This window comes from Dama dama, chromosome 24 (genome assembly GCF_033118175.1).
Source record: "Dama dama isolate Ldn47 chromosome 24, ASM3311817v1, whole genome shotgun sequence".
NCBI classification, from domain to species: Eukaryota; Metazoa; Chordata; class Mammalia; order Artiodactyla; family Cervidae; genus Dama; species Dama dama.
Genome location: NC_083704.1, coordinates 43,116,304 through 43,130,160, shown reverse-complemented (window position 1 = coordinate 43,130,160; position 13,857 = coordinate 43,116,304). Strand labels below are relative to the sequence as shown.

Here is a 13,857-nt window from a genome sequence, read left to right as displayed (position 1 = left end):
AAATGAGTCCCAGATTGGGGGGGGGGGGGGGGAGGGTGGGCTTTCCAGTGTATGGAATAAGTGTAACAAATGATTTATCTTTTGTCGACTTCCGTTGTTACTAGGCTGTGATTTGACAGCTTTCAAGAGTTTTACTGATATCCATTTGTAGAAAAACTTCCTAGTCCTAATAATAAATACATCTTGAATAAGGAAAGTCTAACATTAGATTTCATCCAAGTAGTAAAGTGTTTTTTCTAGGCAGAACAGTACAATTAATTTTTCTCTGCTGCACCTGAGCTGAAAAAAAAAAATGTATTCCTCTAGTCCCATTTTTTTGGTGTTATTACCTCAGATGGCTTATAAACACTTTCCCTATAACATGAAATTTGAATCTAAAGAGACAGTACACAATGAACTTTAAAATCATAATGTAAACATAATTAAGAGATAATGCCAAGAGGATAGAATGTCATCTTGAGATAATGACCTCCAACTGCTGTAAAAGTATGGAAGGAGAAGAAAACTGATGCCCAGAAATATAGGTTGGGCATGAGCCAAGACCTTCACTTGAATGTCAGTGCCCTAGGGCTCTCTGAGTAATAACCGAATCACTGCTTTATAAAATGTAGTTAATTCTCCATCATTCTCAGGAGGGGGGTTGCAGGGCATAAAACAAAAGACAACATATTAATTTCTATCGGTATTACTGTATTTGTATAACCATGAGTGTACTTGACATTATAGAATTTCTTTCTGCCAAGGTCCCAAAATTTATAAGACACTTGGTCTGAATCTTTCAAAGCCTTAATTTCTGCTTCTGGTTGATAAATCATTTCATGCAAATGTGCTAATAGCTTCTTAGGTCATCTTTCCCAGCACATACATTTCTCTTTAAATAACTAGAAAAGCTTCCAGGAAGAAGCAGCTGCTAAGAAGGGCAAGATGGGTGAGATTTTGAGGAGGCAAGGAAAGATGTGCTCAGAGGCCATTCCAAGCTCACAGTGGTAGAAAAGTCAAAGCAAGTTGAAAGGGATGACAAGCGATCTAGTTTGGCCACAGGGCAAACTGGTCAAAAACAGTAACAAGCATTTTAGCTGGGAAGAGTCCTGATTCTCTTTAGACTAGAGTCCCAAACAGGTATCCTGTTTGCTATGTTTGCAGTAAAGACGTGCTCTGCTTGTCCTGTGCAATATGTATTTTTAATCAAGACTCCTAAATCAGTTTCTCCTAAAAGAAGAGCTGTCCACATCAGGCCCATGACCCTGCTACAGCTGAAGTTGGTGAGCAGCTGCCTCCACACGGTGAGCCATTTATTCTCCAGTTGGCCACAGTCCCCACCATTCCCTACTGTCTCACAGCATACCAAAAGGAACAAAGAAGCTGGGCTTTACTGTCAGTTTTTTCTTAGGATAGAGAATCAGAATCTCCAAGAAGATACATGGTTGTATTATGTTCTGTTCATCCACTGACGGTCATGAAAAAGTTGAATTTTTTGTACCAGACTCACTTCATTCATTTCTATCACTCTCTCAGCATCTGAGATCATGACCACTGCTTTAAACAGAGGAAGATGTTTAAAAGGTTTTCGGGGCAGGTGGTGACATAACCAAATCATACCTCAGTTTGGGCATAAGAAGCTACATCGGATAGAAAAGAAGGAAGAGTGCTCCAAGACAGAACAGAATTGGCATGTGACTGTAGTGCTACAACTCGAGCTCACAGGGTCTAAACCAGGCTAGCAGAAGCAGCAATCGAGGTACAGGGAAGGAGATGACATTTTGGGGGTTTTATTTTAGCTTCCTGAGGTTTTTATTTTGGTAGGATCAGAAAATGGAAAATTAGAAGAAGGAATTGGAGTGCTGAGGTGAGTGATGAGCTAGTTTTGGATACGTGCTATTAAGGATAATGGGCAGATGAGTTGGAAATAGGAGACTAGGGCATAAGGGAGACAGACCAGAGAGGAATTGGGAATCACTTGAATGCAAAAGGCAGCTGATATCGTGAAAAGGAAGGTCATTAAGGCTGAGGGACAGCATGCAGAAAGAGGAGAAGTCCATGTAAGAACCATGGGAAGAACTACATTTAAGAATGTCTTAATTTGTTCAGGCTGCTATAAAAATTCTCAAGAATTGGGAGGCTTATAAACAACAGAACTTTACTTCTCACAGTCAAGTTCAAGGCTCTGGCAGATTCCCTATCTGGTGAGGACCTACTCCCTGGCTCACAGATGGCCATCACTCCTTGAATCCTCACATGGCAAAAAGGGCAAAAGAGATCTCAGGGGTGTGTTTCATAAGGGCATGAATTCCATTCATGAGGATTCCACTCTCATGACCTAATCACCTCCTAAGGACCCTGCCTCCAAATACCCTTACACTGAGAACTGAGTTTCAACTTGTGAACTTTGGAGGGACACATTCAGTCTACGGCAGGGAGCCACAAGGCAGCAAGCAGAGAAAAGGAGGAAAACCAATAGAACAAAGCAGGATGAGAGGCGGGGACCAGGGAACTTTGAGATAGAAGGACTTGCGTTGTCAGGACCACTGAATTTAGAGGCACCATGAGGATGATGCCAGATTCAGAGGAGTAAAGGAGAAAGCTGAGGAATGATACATATTAATTGACCTATTAAGTAGATTAAAGGCTTAATCACCAGGGTTTCTGAGGATCAGAAGTCAGGAAGTGAAAAGTAAGTACAGGAACTAAGGGGTCAGAAAGATTTTTTTTTATAAATCACCTCATTTACTAGAGAAAGTTCTCATAGAGAGTAGACAGCCCTTCCATTGTCACCAATGACATTCTGAAATCTGGCATACCCCATCAGGTATTTTTCAAATGAGAAAACTTGTTTGGGGCTGGTCACGAATGTTTTGACTTTTGTTCTATAAACTCATCAGTCATTTGGACATCAACCACTTGAATTTCCCAGAAGACCACCACTCCCCTGTATGACACGGTAGAACGCACGCAGGGCGGAACTCTTCCGGGGTGTGCTCACCCTGCAGAGGGATCCTTTGTCCCTGTCAGTGGCCCACCGCTCTTCTCCCAGTGAACTGCCATTCCCCAATTCCATCTTGCTCTGGAGGAACGGTGGTTTCAAGCAAGGTACAGTCTTCCCACCCACTGTCCCCATTCTTCTCCCAGGCCAAAACATGAGCAGAAGGCCCAAGACAGTCAGTCAGACCTTCTCCCTAGAGTCTTAATCTCAAGCAGATGAGTGCGAGAACATAGTTCAGTTGGAAGTCAGTCATTCACACGATGGCACCTTGAAGACAGTGTTCCGTTGTTGTTACCCTCAGAGCAGTGCTGTTCCTGTCAGTCCCCAGGTCTGACTGTTGTCCCTTAACCATCACTGGGAAAAAAAAAAAATCACTGTTGCTTAAGTTAGCTGGCGTCAGTTTCAGTTGCTTGCTCCCAAATATTCTCACTGCTATGTATCTGCTTAAGAAGACACTACTGGTGAGTTTTACTGATGATATGAAGCTGGAAATCAAGATGAATGACCTGGAGATTGGCATGATTAACTATGAACAGTATTTGGAACCATACCATGAATATTAACTGCCAGCACAAGTTCTCCTCAAAATACACTCCTATCACCCTGTGGGAGCAGGACCAGTGTCTGTCCTTCCTTGCGACAGTGCTCACCCTTGGAGCAGACCTAGCACATAGTAGATGCCCATTAAATAGGTGAGTGACACAGCTCACATATTCCTCTGTGAGAGAACATAGGAATACATGTTCTCTGCCATCATGGCAGCCATACAGAGCTTTACATTTTGTTTCTCATAAAACTCCTCCAAAGTGAATAGTGGGCTACTTTCTTTATAGACTGGGAGATTGAAACTGAGACCCACGGGACTTTAATGCTTGACTTGGTAACAAAATATAGCAGCTCTAGGGGCCATTCTCATCTTCTCTGGAGAAATTAGAAAGAATCACCATAGGCTTCCCTGGTGGCTCAAAAGTTAAAGAATCTGCCTGCAATGCAGGAGACCTGGGTTCAGCCCCTGGGTCAGGAAGATCCCCTGGAGAAGGGAATGGTTACCTACTCCAGTATTCTTGTCTGCAGAATCCCATGGGCAGAGGAGTCTGCATTACAGACTCTTTGGGGTCACAAAGAGTCAGACACAACTGAACGACTAACACTTTCACTTTTCACTTTCAGGCTTTCTCTCTGCTTGCTGCAGCATCGTGGAGAGCCAACATCCACCCTCCAAATTCCGCTCGCACTTACCAGCCTTGCTGACCCTGGACCTTTGGGCTAAAGCTTGGAAACCTCAATTCATGGCTGGGCTGGATAACTGCATGAGTCTGAGAGAGACAGAGCGAGACATGCCCACACACACAGAATATTTCATCTGCCTTGTCACAGAGTATCTTAAAAATACATGCACCTGGCACAGAGAGTAAGAGACACCTCAAAAATGATTCTTCCAACAGCAGCCAGGGATGATATCTCCTCTCCTGGAAGCCCCTGAGTTAAGACAGTGAATGAACAGATGATATGCCCCTGTCTGGATACACATGGACTTTCTTTTACATACACTGTTTGTCACTTAGCATCCATTATTTAAAATTCTCAATCTCAGTGTCTTTAAGAAATCTGTCAATGATGTTTTTTCCCACTCGGTCTTCAAACTCCGCTGTGCAGCAGAACTGCATGATAGTTTGAAAAAAATACGTGGATGCTCAGAGCTCACCTCAACTCTTGGGGTCAGGATTCCTAGAGGAAAGAGTTCCACTCCCTACATTTTTGCCCCACTTGCAAGGAAATTCTTAGGTTGAACCAAGCACAAGTGCCGCTCAGTAAAAAGGAACCACTGAGTCTGAGAAGGGGAATACCTGGCACACACAGTTCTGTGCATTCTCCTGCACAGCAGACATCACTAACCCATCTCTGTGCTCTTCCCCACTGAGCCGCGACGTTGCTCATTCACACAACTACTACTTGATCAGAGCTGGCTCGGGAGAAAATCCTCTTTGTTGGCCCAGGAGATAACATTTATATATTGTTCTAGCTATCTGGAGATGGGCTGGAACCAATAAGCCCACATCCTGCTGTCTTACTGCAAACATAAGCCTGATCCTGTATCTTGACAGATACCATGAGATTTAAATAAAAAAAAAAAAATTAAGTATTATTGCCCAATAACATTGTTCAAACAAAAATATTTCAGGTGTACAATAGGATGATCTGATACATGTACACATTGTGAAGAAGTTCCCATCATCAAGTTAATGAACACATCCATCATCTCACAGATAGACCTATTTTTTTTTTTCCCCCTGAGAATACTTGAGTTCTGCCATCTTAGCAAATTTCATTTATATGTTACAGTATTATCAACTATAGTTATCACATGGCACATTAGATCCTTGCTGGGGACAGAGGGGTGGGGACATATGAGATGTTGGTAAAAGGGTAAAAACTTTCAATTACAAGATGAATATGGGTGCATGTCACTATCTTATTCCAAGCCACTATCATTGCTCACCAAGATAGCTCACTAGCATGCTACCTGATCTCCCAGTTTTGATTATTGCCCCCTGTACGACAGTCTCCATAAACAGCTGAGGTGAGGGTTTTAAATAACAAACTCTGTTGGTATTTTTACTAGGATGATATTGAATTTATAAACTCATCTATAGAGAACTGACATCTTAATAATCTAAAGTCATGTCACTCACACACACACAGGGAACTCTACTCAATATAAAAGATCTATATAGGAAAATAATTTTAAAAAGAGTGGCATATGTATAACTAATTCACTTTGATGTATACTGGAAACTAATACAACATTTTAAATCAACTATATGCTAATACAAATTAATAAATTGTTTTTTAAAAAAGGAAGGCATGTCATGGTCATACTTTGAACCATCAGTGTCTCTTCTTACTTGTTTCCAGAATAATCATGGCTTCTCAGCAGATGATGTGATCTCTAGTCACCTCTCTAACATCATCTTGAGTTACTCTTCCCCCTCACTGATCTTTTGTTTTAAAATATATATATATATATATATATTCTTCATTTTCACTGAATTATATAGCTAATTTACAACATTATATTACTTTCCAGGTGTATAATCTAGTAATTTGATATTTTTAGATTATACTCCATACAAAGTTATTATAAAATACTGACTATTTCTTGTGCCACACATTGCATCCTTGTAACCTCTTTAACAACTGGCTGGTTTGTACTTCTTAATCCTCTTCACCTATTTCACCCCTCCGCCTACTGCTCTTCTCTCTGGTAACCAGTAGCTTGTTCTCTGTATTTGTGAGTTAATTTCTGTTTCATTTGTTCATTTGCTTCATTTTTTCTGGATTCCACATATAAGTGAAAACATACAGTGTTTCTCTTTCTCTGCCTGACTCATTTCACCAAGAATTACTATAACATCCTCCAGGTTCATCTACTATACCACTGTATATATGTTTCTATGCCACATATTCTTTAACCATTTTTCTGTTGGTGAATACTTAGGTTGTTTCCATGTCGACTACTGTAAATAACACTGCTATGAACAATGGGATGCATGTATCTTTTCGAATTAGTGTTTCCATTTTCTTCAGATAAAAGCCCAGGAGTAAAATTGTTGTCTCATGTGGTAGTTCTATTTTTAATTTTCTGAGGATCCTCCATACCATTTTCAATAGCAGCTGAATCAATTTACATTCCCACCAACAGTAGGGAAGGGTTTCCTTTTCATATCCTCACCTACTCTTGTTATTTGTTGTCTTTTTAATAATAGTCATTCTGACAGGTATGAGGTGATACTTCATTGTGGTTTTGATTTGCATTTCTTTCATGATTAGTGATGTTGAACACTGATCTTCTGGGGTTTTTTCCCCATTTCCTGAACAGCAAGTTTTCCCTCATCTCCAAAACCCCTACACCTTTTCTTCCCTCTGTCAGGGATACTCAAGCCCTTCTAAGACCTTGAGGCTGGGAAAGACTGAAGGCAGGAGGAGAAAGGGACAACAGAGGATGAGATGGTTGGATGGCATCGCTGACTCAGTGGACGTGAGTTTGAATAAGCTCCGGGAGTTGGTGATGGACAGGGAAGCCTGGCGTGCTGCAGTCCATGGGGTCGCAAAGAGTTGGACACGACTGAGCGACTGAACTGAACTGAACTGAATTTCCATGTTGGTTTCTCTCCATTCTTCCTTGGATGGAGAATTCACTTCCTCAGAGAGGTGCTCTTGTCCACTCTAAGTAGAGCTCATTACCTCTCACCCATTACTCTCTATCACATCTATCTGTTCATTTCCTTCCCAGTCATTCCAACAAACCATGATTATTTTGTGCATTCATTTGTTCACTTATTTTTTTTTAAACTGTTTCTCACCCTATGTTCTAAGCTACACACTACGAAGACAGGGAGCATTTGTCATTCTCATCAGGTGCATCCCCAGCACCCAGCATCTGGCTGGGCGTGGGGCAGACTCTCCATATGTATTTGTATCATGTAGGAGCTAGGAGTCTGCAAGCCTTTCTTTCCTGCTTTGTTGGCTGCTCCCTGTGAGGCTCTGACAGCAGGGGTCCCGAAGGAAGAGCTGCAGGTGGAAGAGGAGCATGGGCTTGCCCCTTCCTGTTTGCTCCTTTGGTGGGAGCTGCACCTCAGCAAAACATCTTCCTCCTGGCCGCAGCAGTGCCTTCTCTCAGCAGCAGCTGGATCCCATGTGAGAGATTTTCATTACTTGCAGAACCAATCTCAGAGAAACCAGCATCTCTTACCAGAGGTCGGGGTACCAGACTGGCAGGGCCCTGTCTCTGAGCTCAGAGACATCATTGTCAGTGCCCAGCAACCTCCTCAGAGGTGTTCCCCTTTTCCTTAAGCTTCTAATTGTGAATAATTCCGATGCATTCTCTGTATTCCCTCAACTCTAAGTGTGGTGGCTGCTTCCTGTAATGGCTGTCTCTATGATACTTACAGTTCTCTTTCTACCTTTGCAGCTACTCATTTAACAATGTTTTAAATAGTTAAGCATCCTTTAGATTAAACCCTCTCTGTTAAAATAACTGGACTGGTTTCTGTCTCCCAAGCGATCCTGACCAACAGGGGCGGACAGACTGAGGGCAGTGGCGCTGCTGCAGCCTAATGGACCAAGCCTCAACCTTGCTTAGAGAGGAACTGACACAGCAAGAAGGCCTACTGGTGAAAAGATCCAATTCACTTATTTAACAGACCACCCAAAATGACAGACTGAAAACCCTATTAGACAGAGAAGGTTTCTATGGAAGCAGAGGGAAGAGAGATGCAGCACGACCTTTGTTCACTAGTACTGTGCTGTGAAGATGGGGCCGGCCCTCTGTCTGTGTGGTGGTCCAGAGAGACAATGCATCAGTCAGGGCACCTGGGGCTGACTGAGCGGATCGGGGCTCTTTGCACAGGAGAACATTCAGATGGATTACACTTCCAGAGCACCTTCTGCTAATATCCTTGACTGTGGAAATCAGCCTTCTTTATTGACTACGCCAAAGCCTTTGACTGTGTGGATCACAATAAACTGTGGAAAATTCTGAAAGAGATGATAATACCAGACCACTTGACCTGCCTCTTGAGAAACCTGTATGCAGCTCAGGAAGCAACAGTTAGAACTGCACATGGGACAACAGACTGGTTCCAAATAGGAAAAGGAGTACGTCAAGGCTGTATATTGTCACCCTGCTTATTTAACTTATATGCAAAGTACATCACGAGAAACGCTGGGCGTGAAGAAGCACAAGCTGGAATCAAGATTGCTGGGAGAAATATCAATAACATCAGATATGCAGATGACACCACGCTTATGAAGAAGAAAGTGAAGAAGAGCCTCTTGATGCAAGTGAAAGAGGAGAGGGAAAAAGTTGGCTTAAAGCTCAACATTCAGAAAATGAAGATGATGGCATCTGATCCCATCATTTCATGGCAGATAGATGGGGAAACAGTGGCAACAGTGGCTGACTTTATTTTTCTGGGCTCCAAAATCACTGCAGATGATGACTACAGCCATGACATTAAAAGATGCTTACTCCTTGGAAGGAAAGTTATGACCAACTTTAGACAGCATATTAAAAAGCAGAGACATTACTTTCCCAACAAAGGTCCATCTAGTCAAAGCTATGGTTTTCCCAGTAGTCATTTATGGATGTGAGAGTTAGACTATAAAGAAAGCTGAGTGCCAAGGAATTGATGCTTTTGAACTGCGGTGTTGGAGAAGAGTCGAGAATCCCTTGGATTGCAAGAAGATCCAACCAGTCCATCCTCAAAAAGATCAGTCCTGGGTGTTCATTGGAAGGACTGATGTTGAAGCTGAAACTCCAATACTTTGGCCACCTGATTCGAAGAGCTGACTCATTTGAAAAGACCCTACTGCTGGGAAAGATTGAAGGCAGGAGGAGAAGGGGATGACAGAGGATGAGATGGTTGGATGGCATCACCGACTCACATGGACATGAGTTTGGGTAAACTCTGGGATTTGGTGATGGACAAGGAGGCCTGGCGTGCAGCGGTCCATGGGGTCACAAAGAGTCGGACACAACTGAGTGACTGAACTGAACTGATAGTAATGCCTGACCTAGGTACAGGGCTTTAGAGTTTGTAACACATTTTTATAGATTATCTGACTCAATCTTTCAAGAACTTTGAGAGCCACAATGCAGTCAAGTACATGAGCTTTGGAGACATGAAAACTTGGATTCGAATCTTGGCTTGATTAGTTCTTAGCTATGGAATCCTGGGCAAGTTAATTATTTTAATCCTTAGTTTCCTCTTTCTCACAAATGGACACACTGGCATCATTCACCTCATGCAGCTATTCTAAGAAGTTGGGAGAGAGGAAGTAGCTAAAGCACTTAGCATACTGCCTAATACAATAACTGTTTACTGATGCTCACTCTTACATTGTGGATGAGGAAAGAGGAAACGATGGAGGGAAAGTGCTTGGCTAAAATCACTGTGTGATGAAAGCAGGCCTCACACTTTGCACTCAAGTTCCCTCACGCTTTTCATTGGCGGCATTGTTGTTCAGGAAGCCCATCTGCAAGGGGCCAGGCTGCTGTCCTCCCCACACACGTCCTGCAGAGGCCATGCCCCACACGCCCCACACCTGCTGTGGGGTGTGTGAACACCTGCTCTAGTGCAGCTCTTGGGACCCCTTTCCCTGGGGAGAATGAGCGGGTCCTGGCACTGCCATCCAATGTGCCTGTGAGTCGGGCCTCCTTTTGTCACCCTGCTGGGCCTGTATTTCCTCAAGCAGGGTGATCACCTCCTGCGTCACTGGTTTTTAACTCTGCCTGTACTTTGGCATCACTTGACAAGCTTTTGGAAAAAATACTGTTATCTGGATTCTCACTCCCAGAGATTCAGATGTAACCAAACCAAGCTGTGGTCTAGACCCTGGCCCTTAAGAAGAAAATTCTCTTGCATTTACTGTAAACCCAGGGTTGATCAACATTCTGTACATCAGGGGTTGACAAACTACAGCTCATGGGCCAAATCTGGCCTATAGACTATTTTTTAAAAACAGTTTTATTGGAACCCAAACCAAACTTGTTTATTTACATTTTGTCTACGGCTGCTTTGGTGCTATGAAAGCAGAGTTGAGTAGTTGCAGCAGAGACCATACAGCCTGCAAAGACCAAGATATTTACTAACTGACCCTTTACAGAAAAAGTTTGCCACCCTCTTAAACTAAAGGTCTGTGTGATCTCTATAAGTCTTCCATCTCTACCACACTATGGATCCAGGATTCCTATCTGATAATTTAAATAATATGGTCAACTTAGAGAAATGACTTTCAAACTTTTTAGGCCACTCCCTAGAGTAGGAAACACAACTTTTACCTGTGGTAGTTTGAATAAATGTGTCTACAAAGTCTTTGGTAGTCTTCCCTTCATGAGATGCAGCCTCATTCTTCATCTTTTGATTGAGTGTGGGCTGGACTCAGTGACCCAATTCTAAGGAAAAGAACTCAGCAGAAGTAATGATTTGTGACTTTGAAGATTAGGTTATAACAAGAAAAGTACTGTGGTTTCCGTCTTGGTTTCTCTCTCTCTCTCTCTCTCTCTCTCTCTCTCTCTGTCTCTCCTCTCTCTCTCTGTCTCTCCTCTCTCTCTCTCTCTCTCTCTCTCTCTCTGTTGGATTCCTCCAGGGATTAAATTAGATAAAGCAGACCAAGCATTTGGCATAGTGTCTGGTACACAGTACATGCTCCTTCATAAACTTTGGTTTTCATTATAAATCTCATTAAACAATCCACCTGCCAATGCAGGACGCGCAAAAGAAATGGGTTTGATCCCTGGGTCGGGAAGATCCCTTGGAGTAGGAAACGGCAATGCACTCCAGCAGTCTTGCTTGTGAAACTGCACGGACAGAGGAACCTGGAGGGCTCCAGTCCGTGGGATCACCAAGACTTGGACACCACTGAGAGGCTAAGCACAGCACAGCACATAATTATCATCACTCAGTCCTTGATAGGGACTCTCTCGTGTTACGGATGAGTTTTACATTTTAAAGAAAGGAATTGGGTAGCTAATCCTGTGACTCATTCCTATCATTAAAGTGGGAATTCTAGGACTAATGCTATAATCTCTATTTAGCTTTTACCATGCCCCTGGGAATGTACTTGCGTTTCACATGCTCTGTCTCCCTTAAACCTCACTGGAACACTATAAGGACTGTACCCTTAATATCCTCAGTTTATGATTAGGAAAATGGAGCACAGAATTTTTAAGTAATATCCTTAAGGCTACACAGCTAGAATTGTGGGAACTCTTAGTTGACCCCAGAAACTACAGTCTTGTTCACATTATTCCTCTAGGACAAGAGAAAGCAGCTACTCTGGGGAAAAGTTAAAATGACTAGTCTTGGTAGTTGGAGGGAGCAGGGTCCACGAGTGAAAAAGCCCAGAATAGGGGCCTAGAGCTGTCCCGCTTAAACGTATAGGGATGAACAGAGCACAGATGAAAGCCTGTCTCCTGGCCTCTGCCAGAGGACCATGAGACTGCCAGGGAGTCTCTTTGAAAAACCCGAGGGCAAAGTGATGCTTAGAAGAGATGCCCTGCTTGTCATCTGATTTTACTGGAAGATATATACAGGTTCATGCTTGCAGGCAATGCCTTGGGGCACAGAAGCAGTTCCAGAGAAGGGTGCCTTACAGAATGACAAAGAAGAACAGGATACAGCCTCCTGTTCCCCAGCAGAGGGAGGTTTGTTCATTTATTCACCGAATCATTCATTCATGCAAATATTCTAACGCCTATTACATGCCAAAGACTGGGAGACACAAAATAAATAAAACATGGTCTCTGTCTTTAAGGATCCATGGAGACCAAGGTCCAAGTGACCAGTTACTATGTATGGACTGCCCCAGACAGAATGAAGTGCAGCCGGGGCTCAGCTTGGGGATGCTCCCAAGGATGACACAGAGGAGGAAAGGACATGGAGAGGCCAGCTGAGCTGTATCATCTACAAATAAATGGCCGCTTGCAGCAATATGGATGAAACTAGAGACTATCATACTAAGTGAAAGAAGTCCAAAGAGAAAGACAAATACCGTATGATACCACTTGTATGTGGAATTAAGATATGACACAACTGAACCTATCCCTGAAACAGAATCACAGAGAACAGACTGGTGGTGCCACGGCAAAGGGGGGTTGGGGGAAGATGGAATGGGAGGCTGGGGTTAGCAGGTCCAAATTATTATATATATCATGGATGAACAACAAGGTTCTACTATCTAGCACAGGGAACTATATTCTATGTCACATGATAACTATATTCAATGTTCTATCCTGTGTGTACACACACACACACACACACACACACACACACAGAGTCTTTTTAAATATTCTTTTCCATTATGTATGTATTGCTGAACCACTCTACTGTACGGCAATAATTAACAAAACATTGCAAATCAACTACAATTTTCAAAAATGAAATAAACAGATTGGTAGTGATGAGGCCAGAGAGACATGAACACACATGAAAAATATGGACTTGGGAGTATGTGGTGACTGACTGGATGGAAGTGAAAGAAATGCAGGAGTTACTGGGATGATTTTTAGTCTGTATCTGGCAATCTCTGTCCAAAGGAAATTTCTATGATGATGGAAATGTTTTATCCGCATTGTTCAAGATGGTAGCTGCTAGTTACATGTAACAATGGAACACTTAAAATATGATTAGTGCAACTGAGGAGTTAAATGTTTAGATGCTTTTAATTAATGTATATTTGGAGCACTTTAAATGAGTTTTCTCATTTAATTCTCAAAATGAACCCACGCAATAGGTACCACCCTTAGGTCCATTTCACAGGAGAAGAAATGGAGGCACAGGGAAGTGAATCACTGGACCAGAGTGACTCAGCCAGCAAGTAGAAGGTGAGGTGAGACATCCTGGCCCCAGAGCCCATGCTCTCTGTGACTCTAAGTCAGCATTCTGCTCACACAAACCTTTCTATAGAGGTAAGCCCCATTTATGTAACAAACATGTGAAAAGCTTGTGAGATCTCTGACAGAAGAATTATTTACAAGGTATGAAGATAGCTTGTTCTTTAAATGAATACACGTGTGAACATCCTGGTTCAACTTTTTGATAAATCTATAGAACTTGGCTGAGAAAGTTCGCACCTCCAACTGAGTGACTCTACTTTATGAATTCTGAAAATGTATTCCAACGACTTGAGGGACTCTAAACACTTTTCTACCACAAGTCACTTAATCCAGGAAGGGACCTCTCAGTGGGCATGGAGGAGGGTTCTGTAGTTCACCTAAGGGAAATGAGTGACACTTTTTACTTCCAACGTGGGGAATGGGCATTAGAGCTCACTGCTGGAGATGGTTGTGCGGATGTGAGAAAGCCCCTGGGAAC

General features: G+C 42.7%; 1 protein-coding gene across 6 annotated transcripts in view; it reads right to left on the bottom strand.

The window, feature by feature from the left end:
- CADPS (calcium dependent secretion activator) overlaps positions 1–13,857 on the bottom strand; it is a 468,107-nt gene that overhangs the window by 287,598 nt on the left and 166,652 nt on the right. The gene's annotated exons all lie outside the window — the stretch shown is intronic.